Source organism: Topomyia yanbarensis, chromosome 3 (genome assembly GCF_030247195.1).
Source record: "Topomyia yanbarensis strain Yona2022 chromosome 3, ASM3024719v1, whole genome shotgun sequence".
NCBI lineage: Eukaryota > Metazoa > Arthropoda > Insecta > Diptera > Culicidae > Topomyia > Topomyia yanbarensis.
Window position 1 is genome coordinate 30,283,968 of NC_080672.1, and position 22,929 is coordinate 30,306,896.

Below are 22,929 nucleotides of genomic sequence, written 5' to 3' on the forward strand. Positions count from 1 at the left end.
GGCGTCGAACTGAAACCTTCTATTGAAAATCTGTTCGCATCGAATGCAAATCTGACATCACTGCTACCCAGTGGGTGGTTGAAATGAGGCAAATTCACCGTTCTCTCTGACGGAGAGTACAAGAGAATCCCAACAGCGTCCCAGAGAATGAGAATTTCTGGAAGAAACTTGCCTTTATTTTTTTAAATCAAATTCAAAGAGAACGAGGATGCACAAATTGCACGCGCCGCAACCGGGAAAACCGGGTGGGGGGATCGCCTGCAGCAGTTCCCCTGGTCGGTACGGTTGGGCGGTGTGTATTTGCTTGCACGGCTATGGTATAGGAGGTATAGCGGCGGCTATAGAGTCCCGAAATTTAGTTCCAGCGGTGTGTACATCTGCACTATCTCGCGGATCAGATCACACAGTTCTGTTGCAGATTCGGTTCCGTCTGGACGTGCTGGGGACGTTTTACTCGGGACTGTTTGCATTGCGCGTGTTTTCCACGAACCAAGATCACTTGGGAGTTCGACAGTCTGCAAGCGATTTCTTTGGCTTGGGATCAACCGTGTTTGACGACGCCGGGCATGACAACGACTAGGACGACGAATGGTTTTGTCTTACTGTAAAGAGCAAACTTGATTTTACTCCGAGGCGATATTCAATTTTGTTCCCGCTCCGGGTGCGGCAAAATCAAATAAACAGACATAGATTAATTTCCGGTTCAGTGCTACGGAAATGTGAGTTGCTAGACCCGACTGTGGCTTCTTCTAGATTGGTTTTGCACCACGTGCTTGTCTTTGGATCGAGACGATTCAGCGCCTGATGTTAGGAAACTTTTTCTGATATCTTGGCTGAGATAGATGATATTTACACCTGGACATATTTCGACGCTCCCACCGTGAACGGAAGCGCAAGACTGTGGGCAGGGGAAATTAACTCGTCCGGGAAATCGTGATTAATACTCTCCGGCGTGAGAAAGAAGATACAAATCGGTGGGAAACGGTACAACGAAGGACGAGAAAACCCTCCGGAGAACAGAGAAGTGTCAAGGTTTTCCTTTCTGGTTGACCGAGAAAAGCAAACAATAAAATATAAATAAATTAGAAAATCAAGATAAACTCACCGGAAATAGAAGTCATATATACAATTCCAGCCGGAACGATTGTGTTTCGGTTTGGGTTGGTGAAAATTAAATTATTCCGTTCACGGTTTAATTCCCGAAATTGTGTTTCCACGGGATAGTTCGGCAGTCCAAGTGTGTGTCTGTGTGTTTACGTATCTGACAACAAATAACCTTCCAACACAGCAACCGGTTCAAGCTTTCGTGCTGTGACTGAGGTCGGAAGGAAGTGGCTTGTGGCTGGTTTTCTTGAACGAACATCAACTGCGGCAAAATAATAAAAAAATAAAAATAAACAGCATAAAGTGAGAGTGCTGTGAGTAAAGTGGTTTGGTGGTTTTTTTTTCTGCCGGCTGGTTGAAGCATAGAAATTTAAATTCGTACGAATTAAATTTCAGTTTGATATAAACTGAAAGTGCAGGACGGGGACATCCGGGAGCGAAGTACAACGAAGGTTCACGTGAAGTAGCAAAAAAAGGTGGAAGAGTGTGTCACCGGGTCGTGTTTTATGTGCGATGTAATTTTGTAACGTTCCGTTGTTGTCGACCAAAAAAGAAAGTGGTTGGCTGTGGTACAAGTGAGGACACTGGTGAGGAGTGAGTGTGAGTGTGTGCGGAAGTAGGTGGAAAATTTCTTGAAAACCTGGTGAAATTACGATTGGTACGTGCCCGTTTATTTCATTTCTTCCGGAACACGCTGAAGGAACATACCTGAGTAATATATTGCAGGAACGTGGCATCTAGGAGAAGGGCGCTACAGTTACAGGTTGGTATTCTTTTTATCATAACTGTTGCTTTTATATGTTTTACTGCTGGTTGTGAATGAATTTTAGACTAGAAATGGTTTCTAGCAAATAATATATTGCCGAGAATGTTTTTTCTAGGATTGGAAAATTACTCAATTCATAATTTCATGAGTTTTAGGGCAATGAAGTTATTTCCGGACTATTCGTAAAAAATAGAGTATAAGTTAGTATACTCGTTTTCAAGTTGTTTCATGAGGTTGTTTGTAGGTAATAAAGTTCCTTGTATCGAATAAAAAGTGTGCATCTACCAAACAACCTATGTGAATGGAGTCTGAGGTAATTTTTCATGCTTTTGGTTAATTTGTAATAAATAATCAACATCATTAGTATGCACAACGATATTTGGAATATTGAAATTGAACCAACATTTTGGAATTAATTTATTTCCTAACCGTAAAATTATTGTGTTAAAGTTTTGAAACTAATAGATTTAACACATCTAAATTGTCGTATAATTTTTTCCATTGTTTTTTCTATGTTGATATATTTAACTAACTAACTAACTTTGAACAGCTTTTAGGCACTTCAGGTGAAAAACAATTTAAAAATTTGTTATTTTAGACGTTGTTATAGCCTAATTTTGTTAAATTCAGCGTTCAAGACTGTTTAGAGAAGATACTTTTATCGAACTTTTTCAGGAAAATGGTTCAAATAATTTATTAAATGCAAAAATCGTTGATTTTTGTTCTGGATTTATTGACAAATATGCTTACTATATTTATAAAATTAATCAGGTAAACTATAGTAAATTTGTGTATGCCTATTTATTGCAATCAATGTTTCTAAAAAATCTCTTATGAAACTAAACTATGTATGGTTTGCCCGCTTATAACTCTGCCATCAATAGAATTATTTTTATCATTTATATACCAACCGATTAAGAAACGCCTAACTTAAATATTGGTGGTAACTTACAAAGTTAAAGTAGTATATTAAAAATCGATAAAATTTAAGGCATCTGACAACATGCTTCTGCAGTTATTTCTGAAGCACGGGCGGACTCAACTGGATTTGCGTCTACCGAAAAACGGGCGTTAGTGGGTGGTTTTGCTGTGCGAAGAGACTGAGTTATGTTACAGAAGTTTTGATTTTGATTTGTTTTCAAATATTTGTAAAATAATCTTTAACGAGTCTTGGTAGTCTACCCAAAAGTAATGCTATATGACCAAGAGAAAGCACTGATTTGTGTTTGCCGTTGTATGTTATATGGGAGTTCCAAAGTGGAATTGTAATGGAAGCATTAACATTCCCAGCACAGTATTTTGTTTAATTATTTCATAGTTTTGTTATGAACTGTATACCTGGTATACGCTGCCGTTCGTTTGGAATTCTTTAGGGTAAGAAAAATAATTTCGAGTCAATATTCATAATTCTGGCTGTTCTATAATATAAATCTACAAAATTTAAAATTAGAACTTACTCTCCCAGCAGCAGTTTGAGCGGATGTTCTTTTTATGATTAAAATTCATGATTAAAAATCTTGTCATATCTTAAGCGTTACTAAACTTATAATTATGCTTTTCCGGTTTATCCAGTCTGAGTATCTGTCCTGCCCTATGTATTTACAACACATTTAAACGTGTTTTAAAATGAGCAATGAATAGCACTGTGGTGCATACTCACTATTATTGAGCTAATTGTTTTGAATATATTTTTTAGATAGTCCAACCCATTTTTGCTACATGGATCAGCTAAATAATGCCAATCAGCTAGTGAGTTAATTGATTAATTGAAACAATAGATTAGTTTAAAAGTAAAGTAGAGAGCATGTTGTTGTACTTGGTTTTAGAATTTTGTTGTGACGACGACTTACCTTGCAACACCGAGGCCCCTTTTCAAAATTCAAGAAGAAACAGCCGGTGAGTTTTTGAATGCTAGTAACTTTCAATGCACTGAACGGAATTGAACTATGTTAACACTAATCAGTCGGAAAAATGCGCTTATATTTTGTATTAACTTTTGAAGTAACGGGTGTTCAATAAAAAATGAGTATGATTTCAATACCTTTCTGTAATTAAAGTGAAGAGCGTTTTTTTTTCTCCAAGAGAATCGCTCTCTGGACTTCCCAGAAATGGGTGTCATGTTTCTTTTCGCTCGGGTCCTGTCAGTTCCATCGAAGATGGTGTCGAAACAGCAAGCACTCCGCGAGCGTGTTGTATGGTTTTACGAAACGAATGGTCATTGTGGAAAAAAGTTGGCGGTAGACCACTTTCGAGACGAAAACGTGCCAGTGAGCACAATTTACTGAATTCTGGCTTCCTTGAGCGTGGAGCGGAAGGGTAGCGGTCATCTGGCGAAGATCGTGACGACGAAGAAGAAGGAAGCGTTGAAAAAGCTGTTCGACAACAATGACGGAACGAGTTTGCGTGACGCCGGCCGAAAATATCACTACTCCCATACCTTAATTCACCAAACCTATGGAGGACATTATCTGTCGGAAGAAGACTTGGTTCCCCGAGTACACGGACGAGCAGATAGCGATCGTGAAATCGCAGTGCCGGTGGATGACGATGAATTACCGCGCCATTGCGCCAAGAAGACACTGAAGTATTTTGAGCAGAAAAAGATACCGTACGTGCCGAAAGAAAGGAACCCGACCAACTTGCCCCAGTGCCGTCCCATTGAAGATTTTTTCGGCTTCCTCAGTGCACTAGTGTACAAAGATAATTGGCATGTCAAGGATACGAAGCAGTTAACCACCAGGATCCGGAAGATCGACGTCAGTGTCGTCCAGCGCTCTTATGAGAGCATCGCGACTAATTTGCGTCGTACGGTTGACCACGGCCCCTTCTACAATATTCATTGAAGTTTTTTGAATGAACATTATGTTTTTAATAAAAAATACTGAATTCGTTGATTTTTTTTGTTTTTCAACTAAATGACTAAAAAATTTCTCTTTTTTTTAACACACGTTATGCATGATTTCTAGAAATAAAGAAAAAAATGCTTTTCAGAAAATCTTTCCAATCGACAAAAACGAAAATTCCTGTCTATTTGAGGCAGAGCCGTCAATATGGGGCACCGTAGAGACTCAATCGAATACGAAAATTGATTTATACATGTCCCGTGTATTTGTTTTTGTATCATTTGTTGCTTGACTTTTGAACGTGCATCATCAAGGGTTCACATTTTTCGGATTTCATGTTAGTACTTCATGCTAACGCTTCCTGGCTGTGTGCAAAATATATCGAGCACTTTGCTTTGCGAAAAACAATTTCGGTACAAGTCTGTACCGAGTTAACGAGTACACAATTTCCTGATGCCAATTGCCAGTACAACATGCATCCGTTGCCTGCTGAGGAGTAAGTTAAACTTTGCACACACGAACGAGTTTGTACAAATTGAATAGATTCGAGAGGAGCTTATTGAATGGTAAATCTTCAATTCTTACTTGGGATAATACCACAAAATTGGATTTTTTCTTACGCGTGAAAGAAATTACTGAGCATTTGGATACAACCGAGTAACTTTAGCGAGTTTATATTGTCGTTCAGCTATGTTTCTGACAGCATATTAATATCCTAATCTGCCTCAGATGTAGCCACAATCAGTTCATCGATCTTCGTGCTCAGTCTTCTCACATTCTGGTAGTATATTCCTAGTTGTTGAGTTTTCTTTATTATAGTTGGCATCATCGGACGGTCGGAACCCAGAAACGATCGTGATGTCATCGTTGTATGAATTACTGATCGTTAGGTTAGCGGCAGAATCAGAACTAGAGCTGTGTTGTCTACCGGTTAAATGCAGGCGGGAATTTATTTGAGGGGGAGCAGTATCGAGCGTAGCTTCGGAGGGACATATACCCACTGAAATGATGTGACTAACAAAATACTCGTGCTATATACAAATATTTAGAAAAACAACAAAACATTTTGTTTCAATCACGAAAGACTGCTTCGTCTTTGACGATGAATTTCGTGCAATGTACACTAAACATGTAAAATTGCGAAAATTTTCGTTTTTCAAGTGCCATGTTTTTAGTTCATGAAATAAAAGAAATCAACTATTTACAATGCACAAAAATGCTCGGGCCTACGGATGAACCTATTCGTAGCAGATTTACGAATAAATTCGTTCAGCGATATGCATTTTTTGTGCATTTATTTATTTAATGAATTATTGTACTACTTTGGGATATATTGTTAAATGTTAATGGTTTTTTGCCCTTTTTATTTCGACATTTTCTTTTTTACATTTTTAACGACATTCGATTAGCTAGAGATTACTGGGTAGGGAGAGTCTGTATACTTCACATCCTTGCTCTGACTTGAGTACTATGGCTTTAATTTTCACAACTTTCCCTACCCAGTAATCTCTAGCTAATTGAATGTCGTTAAAAATGTAAAAAAGTTAATGGTAATGTTGGTATTAATGGTGAGACTACTGATCGCGTTAGTGAATCGAAATATCTAGGAATAATAATCGATGATAAGTCATCATTTAAGTCTCACATCGACAACGTTAAATCAGAATTGTTTTCAAAAGTTTGGTATACTATGCCAAAAAATGATTTAATGGTTAATCAGCGATGTTCGTAATTTTTATGAAAAAATCACAAAAAAAATGTATTTTTTCATATTGTTGTCCTAAAACCGCATAGTATTTTAACAAAAGAACATATAATTGCATTACGTTTGAAAGGTCATTAATTTTTTTCCATGACACTTCAAAAATTGAAAATAGGTTGAAAAATGACCGGGCTGAACTTTTTTTCGTTGCAAAAGTTCCGAAAAATAGTTTTTTGGATATAAATCAAGATTTTGAGGGTATGCTAAATTGATCGAATGTGGTTTTATGTTGTATTTGACCAGATCTGCAACCTTTAACAGATCGCTTGGAAAGTATATTCATTTTTTTTTTATTTTGTGGCATCGTGTCATTGCTTGGAGTGAAAGTTTGGATTTTAGTGTTTCGGATTCTCCCCGTCAGTAACTGACATCAACTTGGAACCCGTTAAATATGTTCAAACCAGCACCAAATTGGCTCCAGTTAGTCACTAAATCTAAAAAGTCACGCGTACTGTGTGAACGCCTCCATAATTGGATTGTTCCAAGTGACGTCTTGGTAGTAAGCGCAGAAGTTCTGGTTCGCTGATAAGGAAGTTGACTAGTTTTTCGTTCGAGGACCAATCGCCTGGCACTATGCAATTTTTTTCCTCAAATTAGATACTAAATTGGAATAGGGCCAAATTTTGTGCATAAGGCCCCAATACCTGTGCTTTTTGGTTAAGGTATCTAACTGGGGCGAATTTGGTGCTAGTTTGGACTTATCTAACGGGCTCCTAGTTGGTGTCAGTTACTGAAGAGGAGAATCCGAAACACTAAATCCCAAGCTTTCATGTTATGTATTGTGCCTTTATGTGTAAAATATGGTCTTTTCCAATTTTTTTCTCATTTGGGTAAACAAAATTTTATGAATGGAATGCTGTCTTGATATTTATGTGATCGAACTGAAAGGGGAAGTGATAGGTACAACACTAGGCTGATGCAAGAACTCCAAAATTTTTATTTAGTATTATCACAGAACTCCTTGTTGAACAACGGCGTTTTAATCGTGCAGTAACATTGACACAGTTCAAAATATTATGTATTTTACATATAAAACCTATGCTATATTTTTCATTAGTGGAGGCCTGTCACTACGTTAGTATCTGATTCTGATGAGACGAAATCGAAACGCAAATTCCATAACTAATTCAATTTATATAAAATCTGGTTTATAGTCTTTATGATGATTACATAAGTTCGACGCAGGTGCGGGCTGAGCAGATAGAGACTCTCTCGAAAGCGAACATAGTGATCAGGACAGACAGCTTGTCCGGTTGAATATAAGCTCTTGGACATTTGTTGTGATCAGGCCTCGATGATTCTTTCTGACATGATAAGCCTACAGGTTCAATTCTCGAATAATGTAGGATGCTTCCAGGTAACTGTATGAGGTAGCCCCACCATCATTAATATACATTTGGTGCTAGTATAGTGCAAATATAATGCTAATAAAATGATATTGAAATACTGTAGGCTTTTTAGTTATGTGTCAGCTCTCGAAATTTTTTTTTTGGCAAAGTTCATTGCATTCGATCATATGCAATATTGCCTAGGCAGCAAAAGCAGCGCACTTGCTGTGAATAACGAAGCACGGTACCCCGAGACTTATTAATTTTCGTATGAGAACAACACAAATTATTATAGGGGAAAAATTGTTCATAAAATCGTGAATAAAATGGATTCTGGACAATCACGTTTTTACGTTACGAAAACGCCTATATAACGCTTTGATTAGTGGAGATATTAGTTTTTGATTTGTGAACTTCAGTCATGGTTTCCGCCATACCATTTCCAAATCGATTTTCTGTGCGTGAAGCAGTTCATAACTTTATGAGCATTATTCATAAAACCAAAGCTTAAATCATGATTTTTTTTCATAGCTTTTAGAACATTTTTCAGAGTTCGACTGTGCAAAGTGAACTGATTCATGATTAGTTACATCTTGGTAGAAAGATGAACGACCCCTCTGTTTTCAGTAATGAGAGATGGCGTTTGGTCACGGGTTTCTTACAATAATATTTTATTGCGTCTATCGTCTATCGTCTATAGACGCAATAAAATATTGTAAGAAACCCGTGACCAAACGACATCTCTCATTACTGTTACATCTTTAGCATTATCTGGTTTTCGTGGTTGTGTAGTTGTTCACAAAATCATAATACTCTTTCAATCCTTTCAATTATCGTAACTGGTTCATGATTCCTGATATATTAGTCCCATATTAATAGCCGTTCTCGTGAAATAGTTTACAAAATCACAAAACGATACGTATACGAGAATTGATTCATGATTTCTGAAGAATTAGTCACAGCTCACCATTCATGGTCATGAAACAGTTCACAAAACCATGAACTAATTTTCATATATTCGTGAACTAGTTCCTGATTCCTAGTATAATAGTCTCGCTTACTATTCAAGCTCGTGAAATAATTCACGTAATCGAAAAATATTATTCATGTGTACGTGAACTGATCCATGATTCCTAGCGACTGACCATTCGTGCTCGTGAAACAGTATACAAAATCGCGAAGTTTTATTTATGGAAATGTTACCAAGACCGTTGTCAACTTATCGACCTCGATTTGCTGTCTGTTCGTCGAGACGTTGCTAAGGCAGTTTTCATTGCTGATCTGCTTCAATCAAGAATCGATTGTTCTGATCTTCTGCAACTTGTGGATTTTGACATTCATCGTCGTATTCTTAGATTTTATTCATTTTTAAGAATCCCTCGAGCCAGAACTAATTACGGCTATAATCAGCCATTCATTAGCATGTGCCGTCTATTTAATCGTTGCTCCAATGTTTTCGATTTTAACCTGTCACGTCGTGCTGTAAAACAATTATTTCTAAACTCCTTGTCTCGATAGTCATAGCTCTAGTACTAGTCCTTAGATATAAATGAGGTTCTGTTAATGTTAATTGTATAGTATTAGTCAATGAAATGTATCATTTGGAAATGTGTAATCTGTTGATACAAAAGATGAGGAGGTTTTATGCCGCCTGGAGAGCGAGATTGAAAGGTTGCAAGAATTTCAGCTCCAGGAGGCTTTTCCCTACTCCAAATAAACAAATAAACAAATGTAAACTGATTCGTGATTCCTAGTATATTAGTCACACTTGACCATGCTTGCCCGTGAAATAAATCGCAAAATTAAACAATATTATTCACGAATTCGTGAACTGGTTCATGGTTCGTAGCACATGAGTCACGATCTATCTTGAGCGCTTGTGATATTCAGAAGACATCCGTAATAATTTTCAATTTCATGCAACTCTGCACATAGTCTTGGAACTATTCACAATTCACTATTCACAAAATTTGGTTTTTTCCGTGGAATGCCATATAGTTATGTCCAGCTTTTAGCGGCTAGTAATAGGTGCGAGCAGCAGATATAAGAACGTCGTTATTTATTAATTAAGGTTAAATATGATGTCCGGATATAAAATGAAAAGTGCGCTGAACAGCAACATATATAATAGAGCCACAAATCGTGTTCGTGATGTAGTTCACAAAACAAGATATCGCGAATCAGTTACGCTTTTATGATCTAATTCATATGATCGCGGTACTCCGAGTAAAAAATTCGATAGTAATTAAACACAAAAATAAGTAACATTCCACGTGTCAAATTCGAAAGTGAGTTTGTGAATAAAACGTGCATAACATTTACGAAAATAATGACTAAGATGCTGAATTCATGAACATAAATTACATTACTCGTGCCTAAAATATAAAAAATCGTGACTATTATCCTGAAATCATGAATACAAAACACTCTACTTGTGACTAAAACATCACGAAAACATGAATATAAATTGTGATTATCGTAACTAAGGTCCTGAAATCATGAACATAAATCGTGGTACTCTGCAAGAAAAATCCCATAGTAAACTCATGAATAAAATATCACGGTAACATGAAGAGAAATTAAGAAATTCGCAATCAAGCTCCTGAAATCATGAACATCGTTTAAATATTGGTTCGTTTAGTTGATATTTTTATACAAACCAATGTATCCCCAACGTATGAACAAGAATCAAAACAAAAACTAAACTTGTCCAAAGAATAACCACAGTAACCCAACCAAACATTGCAATGTAACGCCGTGCACATTTTAGCGTGAACTAGTTTTTTTTTTAAAACACACATAGTTTCATGAATACGAGGTTTATTATCTATAATTTCAGGAAATTGGTCACAATTTTCGTAAATCGTTCAGTTCCCGAATCGTGAGTTTTTGTTCATGAATTAATGAACGAATTTTTTTCGTGTAAAAGAAAGTCAATTGGAGTCATTCATTTTTCTGCTTTTCGTTCATCATACCGAAAAGAGAACATAAGCAAAAATTACATACATGACGGAAAATGATAGCAAATTGAGGCTGTATAATAGCATGAGTAATACTGATAATAAGCTTTCATATTTGACAGTTATATATTGGTGAAATTTTAAAATATGTTGCAAAAATGAACATTTTCTGGCATGGTATAAGCATTCAATCAGTATGTTGGGTTCGCCAGCTCTTACAGCCAGCTCTCTTGGTGAGTTCTAAAGTTGTAACGTGACTTCTTGTGTACTAGTGACTGACAGAACGGCTGGTGAATTTTTCAGGGATATTTTAAAATTCATTCACGTGCCACTTTGCAAGATTTTGAGTTGGGGTACCACCTGCTGAAATTATTTTCCTAATTTCGTTTCCAGGTTTTGAATTTTTGGAAGCTTTTTTCTGGGCAGGGTGGAGTTTTAAATTTTAAGTTGTGTTAGACTATCACCGAAACTTGGTTTGCAGAGTTATATATACTTTTGTTATTAGTTGTTAAGTTTATATGCTAATAATCATATTTTTCCGTTATCGCGTCTACCTAATACATTAAATCATCCCTGCTGAAATGTCAGATGTAGGCGATTAATAAAAACTTGAAATTCCTAAATCTCTTAAACGACCAGTTCCAATTCTCTAGGAAAGCGACATAAAAACAAGTTTCACAAAATTGGCATTCGGATCACATGTTGCATAGTGACGCAAGCATTAAGTGAACCATGATCACTCCCACACAGTCAGTTTTTTCCCGTTTTCCCCAACTTCCAACGGAAATGCGCAACAAAAAAAAAATCCCCAACCATATGAGCAAAAAGCTACATTCAGCACGGAAGCACTTCTGGGAACGTCAGAGTCATTCGTGGAAGATTAATTGATCTCTCCCAGCGGATGTTTGCACATTTATAACCGTCACTGAGCTGTGTACCATGGCAGCAGCAGCGCAGCAAATGTGCATGCATATTCATATGGAGCCGCCCCGTCGTCAGTCGGTCGGTTGCTTGGCTGCAAGCTAAGCCAGTGCCCATGGAGACAACTCGAATGTGAATGTTAGCGAAAGATTTGAACCTGAGTCGATGTCGACTCTTTTTGATGACAATCCGTAATCACAAATTTGCTACATTTCACTTTCGTCGAACCTTCTTGTTGACCTCGTCTACCAAAAAAAAATCCTGGAATCAATAGCCATGAATAAGCTTCCTTTCCAAAGAGCTTCTGACTACACGGGCACGTTTGTCGTTAGGCGCGCGCGTTCATTTGTGTTGTGAATTAAAGGCAGAACACAGCCGAAACTTGCTTTCTCATATCCCAAAGGTTGGAGCTGAATCGTTTCGGTTAGTGCCAAAGGAAAAATGGAACACGCGTATCATCCGAGAGAGGCACCAGCATCAACAGACGGAATCGACGGCAAGAAAAACAAGGATCACACGACAGCGTCTAATGGAATGTGCGTTACGCCTTGCTGGGGATGAATAACAGGCGATTTATTGAGCTTGGGGCACAGAGGCAAAAAAGTCGAGGATTTGCTTCAACTCGCTTCGGGGTCCCGTTCGGTGTGTTCCTTTTTTCGGTTTTCTTTCACAGTACAGGCTTGTTCTTTTCGGGTTGGCGTGCGACGATTGGGGATACTGGTTTGTGGCAGCACACAACAATGGAAAGATTTTCTGTGTGTGGCATTTTACGAGCTTTCTGTAAAAGGATTTCCCCTTCCGGGGTTGTAGTAAAGTTGTTGTAAAATACAACTCTGCACATGGAGATCAATGACTGTCGCAAATTGTTGCCAAAATCGTTCAGGAGCTGGGCATTTTTGTTTGAAGTGACCCAGATTACTTGAAATGAAAGGTTGCAAATTTTTATTCAAATCAAACTTTCGCCTGGTAAAAAGACCGGCGGAAGTGGCGCGACATGGTTATATTCGTTGAAAGTCATGCAAGGCATTCGAAATATACTAACATGGAAAGCAACTGTTGGCTAAAGTGTATATTTTATAACGGGTTTTTCACATTGAAAGCAATGTCTTTTAGCAGGTAAACTAGTGGTATGAAAATTTTAGACGGTTGCCTTCGTTCTCCAGACAATGCACACAGGACAAAAGTAACTATTTTGCCGTTCGCTTTGCGCTGGCTCGGGCAGAAGCAGAAGCGCACTGAGCATCGCGACTGGTGTCTTCGATGGTTGGAAATAGACCGAACATATTTTTTTTAATCTTTGCCAAAACTTGCAATAAAATTAAATTACGATTTAGCCTATAAAGTTCCACATTATTTATTACAGTTTTTCTAAATATGATTTGGTTATAAATACAACAAATTTGACCACAATTAAGCTTGAATTTGAACAAAATTTGAAAGAATTGATTTTAAGAATTTGAGTAAAGTAGTCTAAAAAGTAATTTTTCAACTAAAGCAATAACATTTCCTTACATCTTTAAAAAGTCCTTTGGTTATCAACGCTTGCGATGGCCCACAGTTAAGCTGGCTAAAAAATGGTCTAAGCAACGCCACAAAACGACATCACACAAGTGTGGTGAGGTTTGGCACATTTCTCAATCTATTCAGCTGCCGTTCGCTCCTATGTGGCGTCGGAAGGTAGCAAAAAAAGTTACAAAATATTTACTACCATCGTTGAAGACGAGCCCGGAATAGTTGGCGCTACAGGCTCGTGACTGGCATGTTGAAGAGTGTCTGTTGATTTTTTTCCCGGTACCGGCTGACTCCGTACCAACCAACTCTATTATTGTCCTCTATACTGGGTTGCGGGAGACGGGAAGGGCGGCGAACCAAATTGTCGAAGATTTTTGTCGTACTCGAGGACATCGGAACGAGGCCATTCCGTTGGGTACGAGTATAGGCATTTTCTTTTTTCTATCGTGATCGATTTCCAGGGTGTGTATGTTGTGTCTATTGTTTGCAAGTGGCAGAGCATGATGGTTTTGTAGAATGCTTGACCTTTTCAAATGCAGGCGGAAATATGTAAAATGGTTAACAGTTATTCGAATCGTTGTCATCGTACTAAGAACAAAAATAATATTAAATAATCTACCCTTCGAGTAGGAACATTTGCATCCAAAATTGCGACATCCGACTTAATAAACTATGAATTTTCATTAAACGTTCGTAATGAAGCTTAAATGGTTTGGCACACTGTTTGTGTATCCACGAGGAAAGCTTTCGTCTCCACCCGCATCGAATAAAGTTGCAGTACTTCAACCCAGGGCAGACAGTTTCAGCAGACAATTTTCATTTTGTAGCCATACTCGACGTTCATTTTCGCCCTTCGTTCGTAAACCGTGACGTGACCTACTGTTTGTCTACCCCTTCGCCGAGCTTCTACGTCGGGCCACCCGACCTGACAACTCACTCGGTTCATTCATGAATATTTTAATCTAATTATGAAGTTTGTGCGATCATCTGGCAGCATGATTCTTGATTACGTGCTGTGCGCTACTGCATCCACTTGGAGTAAGTATTCTGCTTAAACCCATCCAGTTCGGTAGTGCTGTTCTGGTACCTAGTTGGTGCTACACAAGCATTAATTGGTATTTGGTAGAAAAGTGGTTGAACCAATGAGCAGTCGGTTCGAAGGAGATTTGTCTTGCCTAGGAAATGGTTGCGCTTATCTAAATCGATGCAATTTAATCTACATAAGTTTACTAGTTTGTTATTTTTGTAGATTTCGTGCTGATTTGGGATCGATTTGATTTCGGGTTAATGAACGACGACACACTTGTTTTATATTAACCCTTTCATGCCCAACTTTTTTCTAGTACATGTAGGGTTTCAAAAGTATTTTTCCTTGAAAACGGTGGGGTCAAGAAACACGAAAAGCCTATTTTCATAAAGATAGGCGCTTCAATGACAGTGCTAGAAGCTGGTCAATGTTTACCTTCTAATGCTCAATACAATTCGCCTAGAATAATTACAATGGTCTAATTACGTGGAAAACGTAGCCAACGACAGTCTAAATTGATAAGTTTTATCAGTTTTCAACAATATTACACCATAACAAAGATATATGAAAAAATCATTTTCCATCGTCAACGTAAACTGTCCCTGGCAGCACTGCTCCATCGGAATCCAATCAGACTAATTGCAATAACTTTAGTTCTAGAGCTGATCCTTGTAACTGTTAATACTCAAATTAAAGGCAATAATCACATTAATGAGTCTTACTTGTTTTTGTGAGCAAATCTCGCCTCAATCAAAAGTTATAGCTGTTTAAAAACGTTGTTGTCCACAAACAACATAGGCATGAATGGGTTAAGAAGGAAAAATGACACAAAAATTTGCTTTTTCATTGCTTGAGTTGGGCTTGAGCTTGTGAGCTTGTGCGACCACCCCTGGCTGCTACTCCGTTATCGATCTGGACTAGCTGAAGTTGCACAGAGAATAAGTAGATAATTATGTTTGGGAATATCGAAACATCTTTCAATGTGCAACTCCTGGTAATCCTAAAGTATTGATCAATGCCGGCGCCGGCCAGGCCCGAACGTAGACCGCGGAAGGAAAGGGAAGGAATGGTTAGTCCGATACTTGATTTTGCTAGAGGCCGTATATACTACTGCGCACTCCACAAGTATCACAGGAGGAGGATATTTTTGTTAGTAAGAGTATAGAAGTTGGATCACTTCTTCTTTACCGACGCCAGAGAGGTGACTTCACTATCTGGACTACATATCGATCCACCAAACTTATAGACCGGGGACCAATGGCTTTACTTCCCTGCCGAAGGAAGACGTGATCACAGATTTTTTCACCTCAGAAAAATCTCAACGACCTCGGCTGGAATTGAACCCAGGCAAATTGGAATGAGTGGCGGTCACGCTTACCACTCAATCACCCGTATTTTATCTGTTTAACAATATCCGCAGTTTTGTGTATTTGGTACAACTCATGATTCACACTTCTGCACCACACTCAATTTTCGCATATTCCGCCGAGTATTGTCCGCAGCACTTTACGGTCGAAGACTCCGAATGCTCCTCTATCTGCCTCCCTCAACGTCTACGCTTGGTGGCCATAAGGCGAATTTTGTTCACGTTTGCAGGTTGCGGTACCTAAGCTGATTACGTAGACCGTAAAATGCCCTGTTGGTAGCTGCAATACGTTGTTACCTCTTAGTCAGACGGACTACGACAATGCCCCCAGTCCCTGGTCAAGCTACGGGGACCGTCTGGGGTGGGCTCTCAACGGCCTCTTTTGCACAGGCGAGCTCGAGCGTGAGAGACGGAACTCTCAAGGTCGGCTATAGGGACACCAATCAGTTACGCAAGATCGCGACTCGATCAAATTTAGCTTAATTTTTATTACCTACAAATCGTGTATGTCTGTGTTGCGGCCGGCCGGTGTTGACTTGATCTGATGCGGGTAGAAATTTTCCGATCGTCGGATGCGTGGTGAACGGAGGATGTCTTCGGCGTTCGACTTTTTGGGGCGGATGGGTTGATTTTCCCGATGAGTGGAACGTTCGCCGATGCTGGGCGAATGAATATGCGCTGCTGCTTTTTGCTGCTAGATCGGACGATCGCCAACGTTCCCAAGTTAACAAGGCAGCGGAAAGATGGAGCGTTCACTAGGCTGAGGGCTTGTTGGATGATTTTCCACTTCTGTTCTCACACGAGGTTTGCGTTTAACTCGGTCCACGTGACCGTTGCGGGTGATTCTTGTTCCGTACCGTCCCTTCGTTTGGCCGGGTACTATTTTCCTGCCCGTAAAGTGCGGGTTCGTTGGAGGTTTCACGAAAGAAACCGAATGGGTCCTGGTTAGAGGGAAATTGGCGGATGGCTTAAGGTTATACTACTACACGGCGGTGAAGTTTTGCTACTGAGTCCTATCTAGTGGTGTTTTTTTTGACGCACCTGATTCCTTTTATAATTTTAGCTAGCTATCCTTTTTCCGTGTTGACCTTAATTGAAAGGTTTTTCAACACCGGGATTATAATTTTGCACTCAACTCTTTTCTTAAATGTTCAGGTCTTATCGCTGGGTTGCCTTCGCGGTAAATGAGCCCAATGAATCGAATGACTAAGTAGCTACCTATCCTAAGCCAATTTCCTCTCTACTCTTCTCCTTTTTCCGACCTTCTCCGATTTTCCCCATTTTCCGGCAAATCAGCCAGTACATGTATGTGTTTTGTATGTTAACTTAGCTACCATTAGGAGGGTTTGGTTGACATTATTAGCAACACTGTATCATGGAGCGGTCCGACTGGTCTTCAACCTGCTACCTTGCACCCCTGCCAACGCTGCTTGCATTGAGACAGGCATTCTTCCCTTTCGGTGGGCGGTAGCGGTGGCCGCTATGAGACGCTCTATGAGCATTTTGGAAAGGACATCAGGCGACGAATGCCTTCTGTTAGAAATGGTCAAGAAGCTTTACACTGGATTCGCTGGTGGCCGGCTCCCTGCGATTGGGCTTGTCTAGTTGATTCAGAACCCGTGGTCTTCCTGCGTTGCCTCAGTAAGTAATTTACACTGACCAGTCAAAACTAGAGGTGTAGATGTGAGCGTCAGTGCTATAGAAGCTGGTCTCGCGCAACGCCTACCAACCGTTTGCTATGTCTTTTCAGCTTTCGGTAATCTCTGTACTCCAATCTGGAATCTGGATACTTTTACGTCCAGGCCATCGAGCTAAACAGCAACCAACTCACTATGATCTGTTAAGTCCCCGGATACTGCGAAATCAGCGGCAATGAGGAAGCCGTGCCAACATCGTCAAAGCCTGTAAGGAAAGGTCTCCGATCACGTCTCCAATTACTGAAGTAATCTACAATGCCACTTCTGGAAGATAAAACTATCGATTGCTAAAAGGATAGATCGACATAGCAGAATCGAACAGAAAGTCCTTTCTCGACTGGGTGGGCCACACAAAGATCACGCACACCCACACCATCTTTCGCACTAACCCACCAGTCTGTGGAATATGTAACTTCAGAACAACGGTCGAGCATCTCTTGGTCGACTGCTGGGAACAACAGAACCTGCGTCAGCAGCACAAACCTACCCATCTCTATTTGCGACATTCTGTCAAATGACCCAGACCGTGAGAATATTTGAATATTTTGTCTTTATAGTTTATCTATTTTCCTCGATGTTAGCTTATTTGCTGGTACTACTGGTTGTTTGTTTGGAGGTACTAGATGCGATCATTGTTGAGGGCGTAGGGCTCCTGAATGCAAATGTAACAGGAATTTTAACGTTAATCCTAAAAGTTCTAGTGGTGTATAAAAGCTGTAGTTTCGTTCTTTTCAAGAAAAATATTCGCGCTATGGCAGACTCTTCTACCTTTATTAATTTAAATTATTGGTAGGGTGGTTCTAATTTTACTAAATTTTCTGAAAATTGACTTTTCGTTCGCATCTTTTTAACATACTGAAGAATGTTATAGCGCATCGGGAGACTTCAAATGCTTTCAGAATTCAAAGAAATACGATCTGAAACAAGCAGAACCGTGAGACGGGAGAAAATTGGTCACTTTTTCAAAAGCTTTTTGAATAATTTCTTTCAATTCTAGTAGATAGTTACATTTGCATTTTTAGAACAAGTACTGGTAACCATAGATTGAAAACGTCCAAATTGTTGGGTATTTTATTTCATTTTACTGTATAAATAAAAAACTTTGTGGTAAACTTTCATCGTTGTTTTCGGGGTAACTTTGATCAGCAAATTATGTGTATCCAAAAAGGAAATAACTCTCGAAATGTTGTGTCAATTGTATATCTGCAGACAATACATTTTTATCGAACTTTTTCAGAAAATTCGTCGAAATTAAACAGTTAACAATAAAAATTTCAAATATATTTACGATTTCTAAAAAGTGATCAGTTCAGTTGTAATTGATTGGTTTCATAAATATACGAGGAATTGTTTAAACAGATTGAAACGACACATTATACATTATATGAAGAAGCAATAGTTCCTGGTAGATGCTGCATATGTTTAAAATATAAATTGTTTCTTGTTTCGATGATTTAGTTATTTTATTATTGAGTGTTACTGAAATGTCTCATTTGATCAAAGCTACCCCATTTTACGGTACACAGCATTGTACAAGAACCACGAAAGTAATTGTGTGTTCACACCTAACGTAGAGGTCACATTTTTAAATTTATGACATCTATGGGTGATAAAGAAAAGTAGAGTTGTCAACTCGACGGACTCTAATCACTTTTATTGATCTTGGAGAATATTAATAAAAGTTTTAATAAATAGAAAATATCAGATACATTGACAAGGCTAACGCACCCAACAACTTAAAATCGTGGTATTTTATAAAGCGAATAGCTGAATACCAATACCCTGAAACCATTATGAGATGAAAACAAGGGCGATGGTCAATGCTTACGTTTAATCTTGAAGAAATCTTAAATACATTTAAATGTACAGTTTAAAGAAATTCTACGTCATTGCGGTTATGTTCTTTGTATTATTACTCTACCATTTTCTTGCAAGAAATTAATAAATGATTATATGCAGCTTAGTTTCCATTTGGGTCAATATTGTTGCGATTCATGTTTTCTAAAATATATAATTCTTTTAACCGTTGAGACGATAATTGAAAATGGTTTCCATGATTACACGGACTACTCCAACGTTTCAAGTGGTCTCATCCTGCACCCGATTTCAAATAAACTCTGGTTCTTTCATCCTCTTCATCATCGTCAGCGCTAGTGAAGAATCAACATCAGAATTTCAATCCAACAACACTCAGCTCAAGAGAAAGGTAAACTAGAACCCCGCTGCCAATGTTTTCCAATAATGCGAAAACTATGCTTTCCCACCCGATGTTTACCGGTATCTCGAAGTTGGTGTGCCAAATGAACCTCTTCAAGAACAAAATTAGCACTCCTGGAGAACAGCATGGTGTAGTAGCAGCAACGCCACCACTCACCTCTCGCACCAACAGAAAGGATCGTATCACGCCGGAGCATAAATCATGGCAGATGAAGTGGTTTCGCAATAATTAATTTGCTCTTTTGGATTTTACCCCGGCTCCTCGCGGGGCGCAGAGGTCTTCAGCCCGCCCTACCTACCCCTTTCTTTGACGGAAGTCGGATGGAGCCGATCATCGCCGTGAGAAAAAGACAAGAGGCACCCTCTCGAGCTCTGATGTCGATTGCCATGATATAATAAATTTAAAGTCAATATTTGCTGATCAGATTGCATCGGCGGCGGCGGTAGCGGTGACGTTGGATGCCGGAAGGTCAATGGGCGGTCTGGAGTGTGCTTTTAGCTGATGAAATGGTGCAACTCGAGAATGCGATATCCGGAATGAAATTTAATTAGTGCAGGTCGGGAAGATGAGGGTTGTTCTGTGTCGGGGTGAATTTATTTATATATTGCAGCATAATGTTATGCTGTTGGGTTTTGGAATTTTCTTTTTCGCATGCCTTTCGAATAAAATAAGCTGTTATTATGTAACGAAATTGTGAATTCAGTTGCCAACTGTTCTAGGACGGCCCGAGCAGTTCTAGTAACTTAAAGCTGCCAGATATTTAGAGCGCTAACGCGGGCCGATTCTTAACCTCCGGTTGTTATATACATTCTTACTGAATTCTTTAAAATTAAATCAAACCTGAAGCAGGGTTTTCAGCGTATCGAGACTGAAGTTTGATTTTTATTTGGTCCAAATTTTATTCACAACTGACAACTTTCATTTAAATACAGCATTAGTACCTGGTAAGCGCAACATGAATTCTACATTTTCTTTTGCAATTTACTTATTGAAATGCTATTAACTTCAGCATGATTCCCTTGTTCAAACTATCTATCTGCGTTTTGATATTATTTTTTTGGTATGTTTACCTATGAAATAGGTGAAGAAATTTATAATAAACTATTTTTAAATGTATAAAGATTTATTTAAAACATTATGCTTGTATACTGAAGTCCGTATCGAGTTCTATGTAGGGTATGGAAAATATTACTCAATTTAAAGAAGAATAGCTCATGTCAAAAAGAAGAAAAAATATCCGCTGCATGTTTAGACCAATACCAACAAATATTTTAAATACAGGAATAAATAAACAGTATTAAACTTAATACAAACAAATCAGCTTCTTTACTAACTATGTTGTATCAAGTAATGCTCTATAATGATTATTTAGACAAATAGAATGGGATTTTGTATAAGTATTACTTTTGGCTAAATAACTCTTGGGTCAAAACCAATCGGCCCAATGACATTCGGCCAAACGGCATTCAGCCAAACGGCATTCGGCCAAATGGCATACGGCCAAACGACATTCGGCCAAACGGCATTCGGCCAAACCGTATTCGGCCAAACGGAATTCGGCCAAACCACATTTGGCCAAACGGCATTCGGTCAAATGGCATTCGGCCACACGGCATTCGGCCAAACGGCATTCGGTGAAGGATAGCATCGATAGATCCGTACTGGAAGAAATTATTTGTATATTCCGAGTGGGTTAGCCGCAAATCGATGCGTGGAAAATACCATTTTGAATTTCGAAATGCCGTCAGACATCGATTTCTGTCATCTACTAGTTATCCCGAATACGAAATAGCTACAAGTAGATTAAGTTAATCGATGTCTAATGGAAATATAGATATTTTTTTTAAATTAAAAATTCCTATTTTTGATTGTGAAGCTTTTGATGACAAATATAACTAATCTAACCTTTTAGCACATATAGGATCCTGTTTCATAACATAGGCCGGTAAGGTGGCATTAAAAGATTACCGAATATAGGTCTCGCTGTACGTAACTGGATATTTTAACTATTCACAATCATCTTACATTAAATTTGTGTAAATATTATTGGCATGAATAAAATAACAATTGATTTGTTTTTAGAATCTCCCATAAGCGACATTCGGGTTGGTTTCCATTATTCAATGTAGGCCGATTAAATAAATTTGTGGCTTGAGTCACGCCTGTACTCATTTTGCTGTTAAATATTGATCTATTAAAGAACAAACACCGACTTAATACCTAACTTCGATCCGAATAGGGCACATAGGGATCTGACCTGAGCTTGAGATCAGCGTTGTTTGATTATAGGTGATTTACACCCAAAGTTAGGTAAGAAGGAATATGTATCGTCAACTGTATTCTCACAACATAAACTGTTGGAAGTACATAGGAAAAAGTTTCTTCAAATAATGGATTCCACTTCTCCTTATTTCGATATTATTTCTTTAAGGAACCCCAAGTTAGTGTGCGGTGCAAATCGACGTACCTCGATTTCGCCATCATAATCTTGGCTGTTTCATCTTGCTGTATTCGATGTTGTGTGGTCTGAAGTTCTTCACAATGATGCTTCCAGCCTTGGCTAAACTTCTGACGACCTTATCACGTTTTGGAGCTGTTCCATCATCCACACATTTGGCCTAATTCGATTTAGTTTAAAATCTGTCGCCATGGTAATTCACGTAGTAGAGGCATGTTTGTCTTCTGTAGTTTTCAGAAAGCAATGAGCAACCGGAGAATCGATATTGTACTGTTTGTGCAGTGAATAAGCAACAAAGCAGTTGAAATTGATTGCTTGTTTTAGCAATAGCTACAACAGAGTAATTTTTTGCATCTGATCTGGGAGAGATCAGAAGGTAAACTGAAGCATAGCTTACCAACAAAATATATATTTTAACTTTTATTCGTTTATTTCGCTCTGGTGTTATTTATTCAGTACCGTAGAATCGGTTTTCGCCAAAAAGGATCGGTACTGAACACTTCTCGGGTGTGTTCAAAACTGTTTCGACTAATTCAACTTAAGTAGAGCATGTTTTTCATGATGTCCCTCAAGGTGCAATCAACTTTGGAAGTAATTCAGTTTTCTGACGATAACATTCTAGCTGCCAAAAGTCCTCAATATCGGCAGAGCCAGATGAAATGCTTTGCTAATGAAAAGCGCTAGTGCATTGTTTATAAGCCTTTGAAACTAAGTTTTAACCAATCGTTGTCCCAATCAGTATTTCTCGTGTCCTGCTACTTGTTTTCAAAAAAGAGGTTTAGCAGAATGTGGCGAATTAAAGTGATATAACCTAGATATGCGCTGGATCAAAGTTATTCGAGATTATAGCCGGAAACGTATTATTCTGTGAGACCAAGAATCAACATGTTTTTTCCGGTAATTCAGAAACTACCAACTTACCCCCATTAACTTCACATTGTATGGAACATATGGAAGATGGATTATA

At 38.6% G+C, this 22,929-nt stretch overlaps 1 protein-coding gene across 3 annotated transcripts in view; it reads left to right on the forward strand.

The window, feature by feature from the left end:
• Positions 1–422: 422 nt before the first annotated feature.
• LOC131686697 (uncharacterized) overlaps positions 423–22,929 on the forward strand; it is a 1,014,555-nt gene continuing 992,048 nt past the window's right edge. For all 3 annotated transcript variants that reach the window (XM_058970603.1, XM_058970601.1, XM_058970604.1), the window contains exon 1: positions 423–1,867. The gene's annotated coding sequence lies outside the window, so the exon portion shown is untranslated. The remainder of the gene's footprint in view (positions 1,868–22,929) is intronic.